We start from the raw sequence: 16,070 nt of genomic DNA, 5'->3' as shown, positions 1-16,070 counted from the left end.
GAGAATTATATCTCAGCAGCATGAATCCTTTCCATTAAATATTACACTAAGGAATCTTCTGATGTAAAAGATCCATTGAAGATTTTCAACATGAAGACTAACTTTGGTTGTTTTGTGTTGTGAGAATGTTAAAGATTGTAAGAGACAGGAATAAATACAATTACCAAAGACTTTAGGGACATTAGAGAAAGGAAAGTTGTTGGATATTTTTCTTTTTCCTTTCCTTTTTTTTTTGAGATGGAATTTCCCTGTCTCCAAGGCTGGAGTGCAATGGCGCGATCTCAGCTCACTGCAACTTCAACTTCCACTGTTCAACTGATTCTCCTGTATCATAGCTGGGACTACAGGCTCCTGCCACCCTGCCCAGCTAATTTTTGTTTTTTTTCAGTAAAGACAGAGTTTCACCATGTTGGTGAGCCTTGTCTGAAACTCCTGATAGCAGGTGATCCACCTGCATTGGCCTCCCAAAATGCAGGGATTACTGGTATAAACCACTGCGCCACATACCAGAAATGAAAGTTCTATCTGTGAAGTGATGTAATTCTGGCTGGGTGAATGACAGGTGAGAAGAAATGAAAATAAAACACAATTGAACATATTTAGAATACAGTGAAATTAGTTGGCTTATTGGAAATAGTTAAATGACTACCAATGTAAATAGCATATTTATTGTGAATGAATTGCTAATCTAGATTTGAGAGATAAAATCATTATTTTTACAACACAGAAACATAAACTGCATTTCCATATACCAACAATAAATTTGAGATTAAATTAAGAAAACAATTGTTTGCAACAACATTGAAATAATATAATGCTCAGCAATAAATTTAATAAGGAGGTACAAAACTTGTACAATGAAAAATACAAGATAAGAATATATATGAAATAAACTAAGAAATACTTAAATAAGTGGCAAGGAATCCCGTGTTTATGGACTGGAAGCCTTAATAAAGTTAAAATGACAATATTAGCCAAAGTAGTGTACAGAGTATTGTAATCCCAATTTTTTATTTTTTCCAACTTTTCTTCTGCACAAACAGAATAGCCCATTCTAAAATTCATATGAAATTTGAAGGTGCTCTGAATATCCAAAATAATCTTGAAAAACAGAACAAAGCTAGGTGGCTCACATTTTAAACTTCAGAACATAAAAAGCTACTGTAATTAAAAGTTTGACACTGGCATAAAAGTAATGATAGAGATAAAATTAATAAAATAGATAACTCTGAAAAAAATACCTTGCATAAATTGTTAATTGTCTTTTGACAAGGGTGCCTAAACCATTATGTAAAGGAAATGACAGTTTGTTCAACAAGTGATGCTGGGAAAACAAGTCCAAGTTTAAACCAGTAAGTTTAAATCTTTTCCACATTCCATGTAAAAAAATTAAACAAAAATAGATTCAAGACATAAAAACAACTGTTAAAACTTTAGTGGTTTCTGATAGTTGTTGTTATTTATGTGAGGTCAGTACTACCATGAACAACTTTATACACACAATGTGTAAAACTTAGAAGAGATAGATGCATTCCTAGACACACACACACTCTCCCAAGACTAAGCTAGGAAAACATTGGTTTCCTAAACGGACCAATAACAAGTTTTGAAATTGAATCAGTAATACATAGATTGTAAATCAAAAAAAGCCCTGGACCTTATGAATTTCCAGCCAAATTCTACCAAATGTACAAAGAAGAGCTGGTACAACTCCTACAGAAACCATCCCAAAAAAGGAGGAGAATTTCCTCCCCAACTCATTCTATGAGGCCAGCATTATCTTGACACGAAAACCTGGCAGAGACACAAGTATAGAAAACTTTAGGCCAACGTTCTTGATGAACATCAACACAAAAGTTCTGAACAAAATATTTGTAAACTGAATCCAGCAGCACATCAAAAAGATAGTCATCATGGTCAAGTAGGCTGCCTTTCTAAGATGCAAGCTTGGTTCAGCATATGCAAATCAGTAAATGTAATGCATCACATAGACAGTATTAAAAAGAAAACATGATTATCTCAATATATGCAGAAAATAATAAGAGCCATCTATAACAAACCCACAGCCAACATTCTGCTGAATGGGCAAAAGCTGGGAGCATTCCCTTTGAAAACCAGTACAAGGCAAGAATGCCCTCTCTCACCATTTCTATTCAACATAGTATTGGAAGTCCTGACCAGAACAATCAGGCAACATAAAAAAAGTAAAGAGCATCCAAATAGGAAAAGAGAAAGTCAAACTATCTCTGTTTGCAGATAATAGGATTCTATATCTAGAAAACCCTGTCGTTACAACTCTAAAACTTCTTTAGTCAATAAACAACTTCAGCAAAGTTTCAAGATGCAAAATCAATGTGCAAAAATCACTAGCATTTCTCTCCACCAAAGATAGCAACCCTGACACAAAATCAGAAAGGCCATCCCATTCACAACTGCCACAAAAATAATACAATATCAAGGAATACAACTAACCAGGGAGGTGAAAGAGCTCTACAATGAGAATTGCAAAACACTGCTTAGAGAAATCAGAGAAGACACAAACAAGAGGAAAAACATCCCATGTTCATGGATAGGAAGATCCAATATGACTAAAATGGCTATACTGGACAAAGTAATTTACAGATTCAATGTTATTCCTTTCAAATTACCAATGAAATTATTTACAGAGCTAGACAAAACTATTTTAAAATTCATATAAAACCAAAAGACTGGGAGCGCCGCCTCACACCTGTAATCCCAGCACTTTGGGAGGCCGAGGCAGGCGGATCATGACATCAGATCGAGACCATCCTGGCTAACACAGTGAAACTCCGTCTCTGCTAAAAATACAAAAAATTACTGGGTATAGTGGTGGGCACCTGTAGTCCCAGTGACTCAGGAGGCTGAGGCAGGAAAATGGCATGAACCCAGGAGGTGGAGCTTGCAGTGAGCTGAGATCCTGAAATTCCACTCCAGCCTGGGAAACAGAGTAAGACTCTGTGGGAAAAAAACAAAACAAAACAGAACAAAAAAACCAGCACAAATAGATGAGGCAATTTTAAGCAAAAAGAGCAAAGCTGGAGGTATCACGTTACCTGACTTCAAACTACTCTACAAGGCTACAGGAACCAAAACAGCATGATACTGTTACAAATACAGGCACATAGAGAAATGGAACTGAATAGAGAACCCAGAAATAAGGCTGCACATCTGTGACCATGTGATAATCGACAAAGCTGACCAAAACAAGCAATAAGAAAAAGATTTCTTATTCAATAAATTGTGCTTTGATAACTGGTTAGCCATATGTGGAAGACTGAAGCCAGACCCCTTCTTTACACCATATACAATAAATAAAAAATGAATAAATAAATGAATAAATAAATAAATTCAAGATTGATTGAAGACTTAAATATAAAACTGAAAAGTATAAAACCCCAGACGACAATCCAGACAATACAATCCTGGATACAGGCACGTGCTAAGATTTCATGACAAAAACACCAAAAGCAATAGTAAGAAAAGCAAACATTGACAAGTAAGATCTAATTAAACTACAGAGCTTTTGCATAGCAGAAAATAAAACTATCAATGGAGTAAACAGAGAACCTAGTGAGTGGAAGAAAACATTTGCAAATTACACATCTGAAAAAGATCTACTATCTCAGCATCTATAAGGAATTTAAATTTACAATAAAAGAAACCTCATTAAAAAGTGGGCAAAGGACATTAATAGACACTTTTCAAAAGAAGACAAACATATCGCCAACAAGTGTATTAAAAAAACCTCAGCATCACCGATCATTAGAGAAATGAAAATTAAAACCACAATGAGATGGCCAGGTTCGGTGGCTCATGCCTGCAATCCCAGCACTTTGGAAGACTCAGGCAGGCAGATCACGAGGTCAAGAGATTGAGACCATCTTGACCAACATGGTGAATCCCTATCTCTACTAAAAATACAAAAATTAGTTGGGTGTGGTGGCATGTGCCTGTTGTCCCAGCTGTTCAGAAGGCTGAGGCAAGAGACTCACTTGAACCTAGGAAACAGAGGTTGCAGTGAGCTGAGATCATGCCACTGCACTCCAGCCTGGTCACAGAGTGAGACTCCATCCCAAAAAAGAAAAAAAGAAAGAAAGAAAGAAACCACAATGAGATGTCATCTCACACTAGTCAGAATGGCTATAGTTAAAGGGTCAAACAATAAATGTGGGCAAGGTTGTAGAGAAAAGGGAACTTATACACTGGTGGTGCAAGTGTAAATTTGTTCAACCATTATGGAAAGCAGCTTGGCAATTCCTCAAAGAGCTAACAGCAGAACTTCCATTCAATAGTTCTGCTTGCAATCCCTTTGCTGCGTATATTCCCAAAGAAATAGAAATTATCCACCATAAAGACACCTACATGTAAATGTTCATTGCAGCCGTATTCACAATAGCAAAGATGGAATCAATCCAAATACTATCAGTAACAGATTAGATTAAGAAAATGCACCACATACATGTTATGGAATACTAAGCAGCCATAAAACAAAGAGATTATGTCATTTGCGGCAACATGGAAGTAGCTGGAAGGTATTACCTTTAGCGAACAAACACAGGAACAGAGAACCAAATACTGCATGTTCACAGTTGTAAGTGGGAACTAAATAAGAACTTAGGAACTCAAAGAGGAAAACAAAAGACATTGGGGTCCATTTAAAGTTAGAGGGTGGGAGGAGGGTGAGAAGCAGAAAAGAGAGCTATAAGGTACTGGGCTTAATACCTGGGTGATGAAATCATATGTACAGTGAACCCCTGTGACATATGTTTACTATGTAACAAACCTTCACGTCTACCCCCAAACCTACTGTAAAAGCTTTAAAAAGTTAAACTTAAAAAACTCTTAGGAAAAAGCATATGCAAAAATCTTATAACATTAAATTTGCTGATTGTTTCTTGACTGTTACACCAAAAGCATAGGCCACAAAATGAAAAACAGATAAATTGGACTTGATTAAAATGTCAATCCTTTATATTTTTTTGATATGAAAAACACCCTGTTGTTCATATTTTTTGATACCAAAAAAACTCACTTCTACTAAAATTTGGTACAAAAAGCATGAACAACAAAGTGAAAAGACAATCAGCAAATAGGAGAAAAGATGTGCAAATCACATATCTGACTAGGTACATAAGGTATAATATATTGAGCAGAATATATAAAGAACTTCTAAGACTCAACAACAAAACAAAACAACAACAGTATTTATAAAAAGGGAGAGGATTTGAATCTATATTGGGTCAATAAGCCTACAGAAAAATGCTCAGCATCACCAGTCATGAAGGACATGCACATCAAAACCACAATAAGGTACCACGTTACATCTATCAAGGTGGCTATATAAAAACCAAAACAACAAAAATGAAAAAGAACAGGTACTGGCTAGGATGTGGGTGAAGTGGAACCCTGGTGCATGGCTGGTGAGAATGGTTTATCAACTGTGACCAGTGGTTTATCAACTGTGACCAATAGTTTGGCAGTATATCAGAAAGTTCTATATAGAATTACCGTATGTTTCAGCAACAGGTGGAACACTTCCATATGTTTCAACTACAGGTGTATTCAAAATAATTACATGCAAGGACATAATCTGCAACCTCTGCCTCTGGGACTTAAGCGATTCTCGTCCCTCAGTTTCCCGAATAGCTGGGAACTACAAGGATGCACCACCATGCCCAGCTAATTTTTAAATTTTTAGTAGAGACAGGGTTTTGCCATGTTGCCCAGACTGGTCTTAAACTCCTGAGTTTAAGTGATATGCCCATCTCTACCTCCCAGACTTTCAGGATTACAGGTGTGAGCCACCATGCTAACACCTCTGTTATTCAATTTAAGAACTGCATGCACAGATGTGTTTGGGTTTTTCAATTTTATTCACTTATGCACTGATACTTTCACACCTATTTTTATAGCCGCATCATTTACAGTATAAAATGTAAAAACAAATCCAGATATCTTCTAAGAGATAAACACATAAAGAAAATGTGGTATAGATACACAACAGAATATTATTTAGCCTAAACATGAATGCAATCCTGCTGGGCATGGTGGCTTATGCTTATTATCTCAGGACTTTGGGAGGCAAAGATGAGGGGATGTCTTGAGCCTGGGAATTTCAGACCCGCCTGACCAACATAGCAAAATTCCATCTCTACACATAGTACAAAAATTTGCTGGCCTTGATAGTGTGTGCCTACAGTCCCAGACACAGGGGAAGTCCCTGTGAATCAGAAGGATCACTTGAGCCTGGGGAGGTTGAAGCAGCAGTGAGTCATGATGGCATTGCTGTGCACTCCAGTTTGGGTGAAAAAAGAGACTCCATCTCAAAAAAAAAATGCAATGCTGATACACGCTACAACATGGATGAAACTTGAAGACATTATACTATGTAAAACAAGCCAAATACAAAAGGATAAATATTTAATGTCAATTTTTTTGTGTAGGGGAATGTCATATGAGGCTGGCCCATTCTGAGGAAGAGCAGACTGTTGGGATGTTAGAATACTGATGGCTCATGTTTACAAACCAGGTAATGGTTCGCAAAGCTGGAAGGCAAATTCTGCTGTGGTACCCATCCATCTCAATTGATTGTTCTGAGCCCTGGAGCTGTTATCTTGTGCTTTCCAAGGCTGAAGTTCTGTGCAGACATATTTCTATGCCTCATCTGGGGAGCAGAAAGTTGCATGGGGTATAAGGAGCAGCAGTGATGGCCAGAAATAGCTCTGAGTCTTCCAAGTCTGGCTGCCAGTTACTGTCTTTGCAGAGTTCCACACAGGATTATTGACACAGTGTTTTAATCGGGTCACACTCTGTTTCCTCTGGTGCAGGACAGAAGCTTGCTGTTGCCAACAAGGGCCAGCATTGAAATGAGGTGACTGGAAGAACAGAGGGTTCTCTAAACCATACCAGAGTTGGCTGAGAAAGGCCCCCTGTGCAGACACCGCCATGACAACACAAAAGGGCTCTGTCCCATATATTAACACACATATAGATATTGACATAGATGTAGATATTTGTTCTATTCCTTCTATTCCTCTGAATAAGTCTAATGCAAACTGTAACTAGCAAAAGACTGCGTAAATAACCAAAAACGTACTAACAAGAAAAGTCGAGAATCAGATGGCTTCACTGATGAATTGTTTTAAACATTAAAAGTTGTAAATCCAATTTTTCTCACTCTAACAATTGCAATTAGTCAATGCAATATACCAACTCAGTAGAATGAATTTTAGAAAAAAAAGATCATCTCAATTGATGAAGAAAAAATTTGAAACAATCCAAAACATTTTTATAAGAGCACCTGGTAAACTAGATATAGACTAAAACTTCCTCAACATAAAAAAAGGTACCTATAAAAAACTCAAAAGTACCATTATATGCAATGGTGAAAGACTAAAAAACTTTCTCCTTAAGATCAGGAACAAGACAAGGATAATTGCGTTCATCACTTCTGATCAAAATTGCAATACAAATCAGGTCAGAATAATTGAGCAATACAAGAAAAGAAACATTCCAAATGGAAAAGAAATAAGCTTATTTCTACATATAGATATTATAATTTTATGTATATAATTAAAATCCTAAGTAATAAAACTGTTAACACTAATAATCAAATTCTGCAAAGTTGTAGAATAGGAGGTCAATATATACACATTAATGGAATAGAATTAAGGGTCAGGAAATATAGCCATACATGTAATTTTTTTTTTTTTTTTTTTTTTTTTTTTTTTTTTTTTTTGAGACGGAGTTTCACTCTTGTTGTCCAGACTGGAGTGCAATGGCGTGATATCAACTCATGGCAACCTCCACCTTCTGGGTTCAAGGATTATCCTGCCTCAGCCTCCCGAGTAGCTGGGATTACAGGCATGCACCACCATGCCCGGCTAATTTTATATTTTTAGTAGAGACAGGGTTTCACCATGTTGGTCAGGCTGGTCTGAATTCCCGACCTCAGGTGGTCTGGACGCCATGGCCTCCAAAATTGATGGGATTACAGGCATGAGCCACCGTGCCTAGCCAACTCTAACCAATTCTTGAACTTGGCTTGCTTTCTTGTGTACCTTATAAAAGCCTTTCCTGCATGCTCCTTGGGTGGACTACAAATCACGGCTGGTTGCTTTCCATTTCACTAATCACTGTTTGCTCAAATAAACTGGTTAACGTTTTAACATGGATTCCCTTTATTTTTATTTTATTTTACTATTATTTTGAGACGGAGTCTCGCTCTGTTGCCCAGGCTGGAGTGCAGTGGCGTGATCTCGGCTCGCTGCAAGCTTCACCTCCCGGGTCATGACATTCTCCTGCCTCAGCCTCCCGAGTAGCTGGGAATACAGGCGCACTGCCCGGGTAATTTTTTTGTATTTTTAGTAGAGACGGGGTTTCACCGTGTTACCCAGCATGTTCTTGATCTCCTGACCTCTTGATCTGTCCACCTCATTGCCCCAAAGTGTTGGGATTATGGGTGTGAGCCTCTGCACCTGGCTGGACTCCCTTTAATTTTTAACAAGAGAGAATGGGGACCCCTCCAGCCGCAGCTCCTCCCACGCACACTCCAAGTCGGGTTTCTGCCCTTATGACCCACTCCTATCCCTGAACAATATGAAGAATACTCAGTGATTGGACTCCGGTGAAGACTCCAAGATGGCGATCGCCACCTTGGATACCCTGACTCAACATTTCTGGGTTCACCTTTCCTGTTCCCGCCACCCCGACGAATGTGCATGCCCACTAGGGCGTGTCACACTCAGAAGTGCAAAACTCAACCGACCCCGCCCCTACTCCACCCACTCCTCACCCAGCATCCATAAAAGCGCGCTGCACCTTTGGCAAAGCGCGACTTCCCTGGCCCTCCCCCTGTGGGTCAGTGAACCTCGCCCCAGAGCTCAATAAAGATTTTTGCCCTCTTTGTCTCGCCTCTCGGCCTTATTGATCCACAGTGCCCTTCCATTGCCTTTCATTGGTGCCGAAACCCAGGAGGGGACAGCTCCTAAGCTCCCCCAGAGGCTCAGGGGGACTCCCCTCCTGGTCGGATCAGGCCTATCCCTCAGTCAGGTCAGGCTTCTCCTACACGGCCAACCGTCCGTTTAGTCCGGTTACTTGCCACCAGGTCACAGTTGCTGCAGCTACTCCAGTCCAATTTGGCTGATGCTAGGTGAGTACCTCTCCTTTTTCCTTTTGTCCCTTCATCCCTGGCCGAGAGTCATGCGCATGATCAGGGAGAGTTTCCTTCCTCAAGGGAAGGCCAATTCGTCACCAGGTGACCCAAGTTTACTTCCCCAGGGGAAGTCCAAATCTGCACTGACGACTCTGAGACATCTGTGTCTGAAGTAGCCGATCCGAGGCTCCAGGAACCATGTGGTCTGAGTGACCCCAGAAGGCCGCTTCTGCTGTCCCTCAGACCGCTGCCATAAAGGGAAGAGGATGGGGTCCACCCAGTCCAAAATCACGCAAAACACCCCCTTAGGGTGCCTCCTGCGCAACCTCCCAACTTTACAACTCGATCAAGATTTAAAACAAAAGCGACTAATTTTCTTCTGCACAGTTGCCTGGCCACAATATACCTTAGACAACCAATCTCGCTCGCCCCCTGAAGGCACACTCGACTTCAGTATCCTAAACGACCTCACCAATTTTTGTCAAAGGCAAGGCAAACAGTCAAAAATCAAATTTGTTCAAAGGTTCTGGGACCTCTGCTCTCGTCGGACAGCTGCCGCCAAGTGTTTTCACTGGAGCAAGTCCATCTGGCTAGCCTTCCCCTTGAAGTCTGGCCAGCCTCTCTTGCCGTTAATCTTGTCTGTGGCCCCCATCTTAGTCTCTCCACTGCCATCTCCTTCTGCACCACCACCATCTTACTACCTGTTTCCTCACCTCTGCCATCTTACTTCCTTTTTTCTCTGCTGCCATTTTAGTTCTGCCACCATTCAGCAGCCATTTTAATTCCCGTTCCCATTTGTTCTTTTAACCCTGCCCACATAACTCCTTGGCTTCTGTCTTATCCCCATTCTTATTTCCACCTCCCCGTAGTGCCATACCAGTCCACTACATCTACTACTCCTAACACATTAGCTGTGGGCAGTGATATCCGCTAATCCTGGATGAGGCAGTGGAGGGCCCCCAAACCCCTATCCAGGACTTAGTAAAGCTGACGTTCAAAGTTTTTAATTCCTGAGAGGAGGCGGCTGAGGTACAATGACAGGCAAGACTGAAATAAAAAGTTCAGCTCCAAACCCAAGCCCTGGCAGCTGCCCTGCAACCGGCATTCCCTAAGAGCCCCAGCAGGAGAGGTAGCGGTACAATCTCCCGGGCCCTGTCTGGCACCTGCTTCAAGTGCTGCAACTCAGGACACTGGGCCAGCCGGTGCCCTAGCCAACAGCAACCATCCTGCCCGCCTTGCAACTGTTTCAAGTGTGGCAACCCAGGTCATTGGGCAAAACAGTGCCCAAACCCCAAGCCACCAACATGCCTGTGCCCTAACTGCCAACAAATGGGGCACTGGAGGTCAGACTGCCCCAGCCTCAGAGTGGCCGCTGTGTCTCCACATGGCAAACCCTCCCCAGATGGCGAAGCTGCCCTCCAGCTCCTCCAACTGGACGACGACTGAAGAGGCCCAGACTTGGGAACCCCTCTCACCCTTGCCGAGCCCAGGGTAATGCTTCAGGTAGTGGGTAAGTCCATTTCCTTTTTACTAGACACAAGGGCTACCTACTCTGTTTTGCCATCTTTTAGCAGGTCCAGCCACCCCTCCTTAATCTCTGTTATAAGGATTGATGGCACTCCCTCCACTTACTGCCAGACACCTTCACTGCCCTGCCGCCTAGACCACTATATAACTTTCTTGAACCCATAATCTACCATCCTTCCCTTTATTCCTTACTAAAGCAAATACATCGAGTTATCTTCTTACTTTAGTAAACACTTTCTCAGGTTAGATTAAAGCCTGCCCTACCACTCATAAAACAGCAGAGGTAGTAGCTTCAACCCTCATTGAACAGATAATCCTGAGATTTGGCCTGCTTTTATCTCCAAAATAGTCAAACAGGTGACAACCACACTTGGTGTTAACTAGAAGCTACACATTCCGTACCATCCGCAGTCTTCTGGAACGGTGAACACACCAACGGCCTTGTCAAAGAACACCTAATCAAATTGGCTCTTGAGACACGGCAATCGTGGATAATCTTACTTCCCTTTGCCCTCGCGCGGCTCCAGGCAGCACCCTGAAGCCCCACAGGCCTTAGCCCCTTTGAACTCCTATATGGGCGCCCCTTCCTCTTTCAAGAGCTCCCTGTGAATACCCCACCTTTTGGCACATACCTGCCCTACCTCACCCTGTTAAGGGAGTTGCTAAGAGAACATGCCAACCACAGCCTTCCAAAGCCCGGACCATTCAGCCCAGACAGTCTGGCCTAATAACCCCAGGAGATCAGGTACTAGTAAAAGACCTCCAGGCAAGAGGTCTCTCCCCACAGTGGAAAGGCCCCTATACGGTAATTCTTACAACACCAGTGGCAGCTAAACTTATAGGCCTTCCCTCCTGGTAGCATATTTCCCATCTTAAGAGGGCACCAACACAACATCAGGCCACTTGGACTGTCACCTCCATCTCCCCAACCAAACTGAAACTCTCTAAATCAAATATTGCATGAATTCTCTGCATGACAGCCTCCAACAATTTATTCAGGTTCTTCTCAAGGAAAGCTGGTCATTCCCTACTTTTGCTAATACCCTTCGCTGGCCTGAAAATCTGTTGTCCTATATAGATGAACTGGTGTGGCAAGGCTCCCTCCAGAACTTTCACCAACATGAAGTTTGCTTTGACAAGCCCCCTCTCAAACTCCTTCTCACTGTTTTTTTTTTTTTTTTCCCTCACTGAGAATTGGAGTTCCGGACAGGCAGTCTCGTCTAGACTAGTAGCCATGGCAGCATGCCCGCCAGCAGGGTGCCAGGCACCCATAGCTTTCCTAGGTCTACAATTATCTTCCCTAGGGCCAGCTAGAAAAAAACCCTGCACTTTGCTTCCTGTATGATCAAAGTAACTCCAAATGCAATACCAGCTGGGTCAAAGAAAATGTAGGCTGTCCGTGGCACTGGTGCAATATCCATGAGGCATTAACTCGTACTGAAAAAGGATCTGACCCAATGTTCTATGTCAATACCTCCACTGGAGGATGGGATGGCTTTAACGGATTTAACCTCCAAATCTCTGACCCTTGGGACCCCTGCTGGGCCTCCAGTGTAGATGGAGGACTATATGAGCACAGAACTTTTATGTATCCAGTAGCTAAGATCCGCATTGCCAGGACCCTTAAAACCACTGTCACATGTTTATCCGACTTAGCCTCCTCAATCCAGTCAGCCAAGAAAGAGCTTGCCACCCAGCTTCAACTGGCAGGTGACCAGGCCAAGTCCTCCCCCTTCTCATGGTTAACTTTAATCTCAGAAGGTGCACAATTGCTCCAATCCACAGGGATACAAAACCTCTCCCACTGCTTCCTCTGTGCAGCCCTGAGAAGACCTCCCTTAGTAGCAGTTCCTCTCCCTACCCCCTTTAATTATACAAGAAATTCATCCACCCCTATACCACCGGTCCCAAAAGGACAGGTCCCACTATTCTCCGCCCCTACAAGACACAAGTTCCCGTTCTGTTACTCTACTCCAAATGCCTCTTGGTGTAACCAGACCAGGATGCTTACCAGCACCCCAGCACCTCCCGGAGGCTACTTCTGGTGTAACTCCATGCTAACTAAAGTTCTTAACTCAACTGGTAATCACACCTTGTGCTTACCCGTCTCTCTCATCCCTGGCCTGACCCTATATAGTCAGGACAAACTTAGCCATCTGCTAGCCTGGACCGAGCCAAGGTCGTGAAATAAAAGCAAATGGGCTATTTTCCTACCCTTAGTACTAGGCATCTCCTTAGCCTCCTCCTTAGTGGCATCAGGGCTAAGAAAAGGAGCCCTCACCCACTCAATCCAAACATCTCAAGATCTGTCTACTCGCCTGCAGTTGGCCATTGAGGCATCAGCCGAGTCCTTGGCCTCCCTACAGTGACAGATCACTTCAGTAGCACAGGTCATGGCAAAGAACAGGGGGGCCTTAGACTTGCTTATGGCAGAAAAAGGAGGGACATGTTTATTGTTACAGGAAGAATGCTGCTATTATCTCAATGAGTCAGGGGTAGTTGAGACCAATTTACAAACTTTAAAAAAAAAAGATCCAAGAGGAGTTAAAACACTCCTACGACCCTCTCTGCCCTGGTCTTTCTGGTAGTTTCAACAGATGCTCCCTTTCTTTATCCCAATTATAATTCTCTGTATAATATGTGTTTTGCCCCAATTCTAGTACAGTTTCTCCACCAGCGGATACAAGAAATCACGAGGGTCACTTTCAACCAGATGTTACTTCACCCCTACATCCAACTGCCAACCTCTGATTTAGGCCCCCTCCCCAACGATGCCCCTTAACAGCAGTAAGTAGCCAGACGATTTTGTCGTCCCTTTTCTATAACCAAAAAGAGGTTGGACTGATTGGACTCCAGTGAAGACTCCAAGATGGCGATCACCACCTCGGATACTCTGACTCTGCGTTTCCGGGTTCACCTTTCCTGTTCCCACCACCCCGACTAACGCGCACGCCCACTAGGGCATGTCACACTCAGAAGGGCAAAACTCAACCGACCCTGCCCCTTCCCCGCCCGATCCTCACCCAGCATCCATAAAAGCACACTGCACCTTTGGTAGAGCATGACTTCCCTGGCCTTTCCCCTGCGGACCAGTGAACCTCGCCCGAGAGCTCAATAAAGAAGATTTTTGCCCTCTTTGTCTCGCCTCTCAGCCTTATTGATCCATGGTGCCCTTCCATTGCAGGGCTGTGGGAGCACAGCAGAACGCCACTCAGGGAGAGGACAGGACTGCACGAGGTGGGACGCGGGGATCCCCACTGCTGGCCCAGCCACCATCTTGTGGCCACAGGGGACTGACAGCCAAGCTGCACAGGAGACTTGGAGCTGACCATGGGGAGGCCAGTCCTGCCGGTTTTACAGGCTGCTCTCTTCTCTCGGGATGCCAAACCCCCATACTCTCCATTTCACAGCTTGCAGGATTTCCTGGTATCTTAGCTATGCATTGGCAAGTACCTGCAGATTACAGGGCTATTAACAGAGACTGTGAGGAAGTCGCCTGGAGCTCCCAACATGGAGAAGGCGGAAGAGGAGAGATAGTTCCCAAGTTCCAGCGCAAGGGAGAGAAAAAAATTCCCGCCAAACACCGGAAGCCACGCCCTCCCTTTCTCTCCAACTGCTTGCCTGATTGGACGGTTCCCACGCCACTGCCAAGGATTAGATAAAGTTCCAGGGCCCACTCACTCCCGCCGCTACCCCCACTCCTGCCCCTACCCCCACTGCCCCTCAGCCTTAGTGCCTTTCTGTTTTTTTTTTTTTTTAATTAAGTTCTGGGATACATGTGCAAAACGTGCAGGTTTGTTCCATAGGTTTACATGTGCCATGGTGGTTTGCTGCACCTATCTCAAACTCCCAACCTCAGGTGATCCACCCCTCCACCTCCCAAAGTGCTGGGATTGCAGTCATGAGCCACCGTGCCCCTCTGCTGCACCTATCAACCCACCATCTATGTTTTAAGCCACACACACTTTAGCTATTTCTCCTAATGCTCTCCCTCTTCTTGATGCCCATTCTCAGGCCCGTGTGTGATGTTTCCCTCCTTGTGTCCATGTGTTTTCACTGTTCAACTTCCACTTATGAATGAGAACATGTGGTGTTGGATTTCCTGTTCCTGTGTTAGTTTGCTAAGGATGATGATTTCCAGTTTCATCCATGACCCTGCAAAGGACGGGAACTCATCTTTTTATGGCTACATAATATTCTATGGTGTATATGTGCCTAATTTTCTTTCTGCAGTCTATCATTGATGGGCGGTTGGGTTGGTTCCAAGTCTTTGCTATTGTAAACAATGCTGCAATAAACATACGTGTGCATGTGTCTTTATAGTAGAACGATTTATAATGCTTTGGGTATATAACCAGTAATGGGATTGCTGGGTCAAATGATATTTCTGTTTCTAGATCCTTGAGGAATTGTCACACTGTCTTCTACAATGTTTGAACTAATTGACACTCCCACCAACAGTGTAAAAGTGTATCTATTTCTCCACAGCCTCACCAGCATCTGTTGGTTCCTGACTTTTTAATAATTGCCATTATAACTGGCATGAGATGGTATCTCATTGTGGTTTTGATTTGAATTTCTCTAATGACCAGTGAAAATGAGGTTTATGTTTTTTGGTCACATAAATGTTTTTTTTATTATTTATTTATTTATTGAGACAAAGTCTTGCTCTGTTACCCAAGCTGCAGTGCAGTAGCAGGGTCTCAGCTCACTGCAATATCTGCTTCCCAGCTTCAAGTGATTCTCCTGCCTCAACATCCTGATAAGCTGGGATTACACGGGCCCACCCAAAGACGCAGCTAATTTTTTGTATTTCTAGTACAGACGAGGTTTCACCTTGTTGGCCAGGCTGGTCTCATGATCCTCCTGCCTCAGCCTCCCAGAGTGCTGGGATTACAGGCCCGAAACACCTCACTCAGCCAAATGTCTTATTTTGAGAAGAGTCTGTTAATATCCCTTGCCCACTTTCTCATGGTTTTCTTTTCTTTTTTTTTTTTCTTGTGAATTTATGTTCCTTCTAGATTCTGGATATTAGATCTTTGTCAGATGGATAGATTGCAAAAATTTTCTCCCATTCTGTAGGCTGCCTGTACACTCTGATGACAGCTTCTTTTGCAGTGCAGAAGCTCTTTAGTTTAATTAGATCTCATTTGTCAATTTTTCTTTGTTGCAATTGCTTTCGGTGTTTTAGTGATGAAGTCTTTGTCCATGCCTATGTCCTGAATGGTATTGCCTAGGTTTTCTTCCAGGGTTTTTATGGTTTGGGTTTTTACATTTAAGACTTTAATCCAGCCAGGTGCAGTGGTTCACACCTGTAACCTGAGCACTGTAGGAGGCTGAGGCAAGCAAATCACAAGGTCTGGAGTTT

This window comes from Pan paniscus, chromosome Y, assembly GCF_029289425.2.
Source record: "Pan paniscus chromosome Y, NHGRI_mPanPan1-v2.0_pri, whole genome shotgun sequence".
Classification (NCBI taxonomy): Eukaryota; Metazoa; Chordata; class Mammalia; order Primates; family Hominidae; genus Pan; species Pan paniscus.
The sequence above is the reverse complement of the archived record's forward strand: the minus strand, read 5'-3'. Positions refer to the sequence as shown.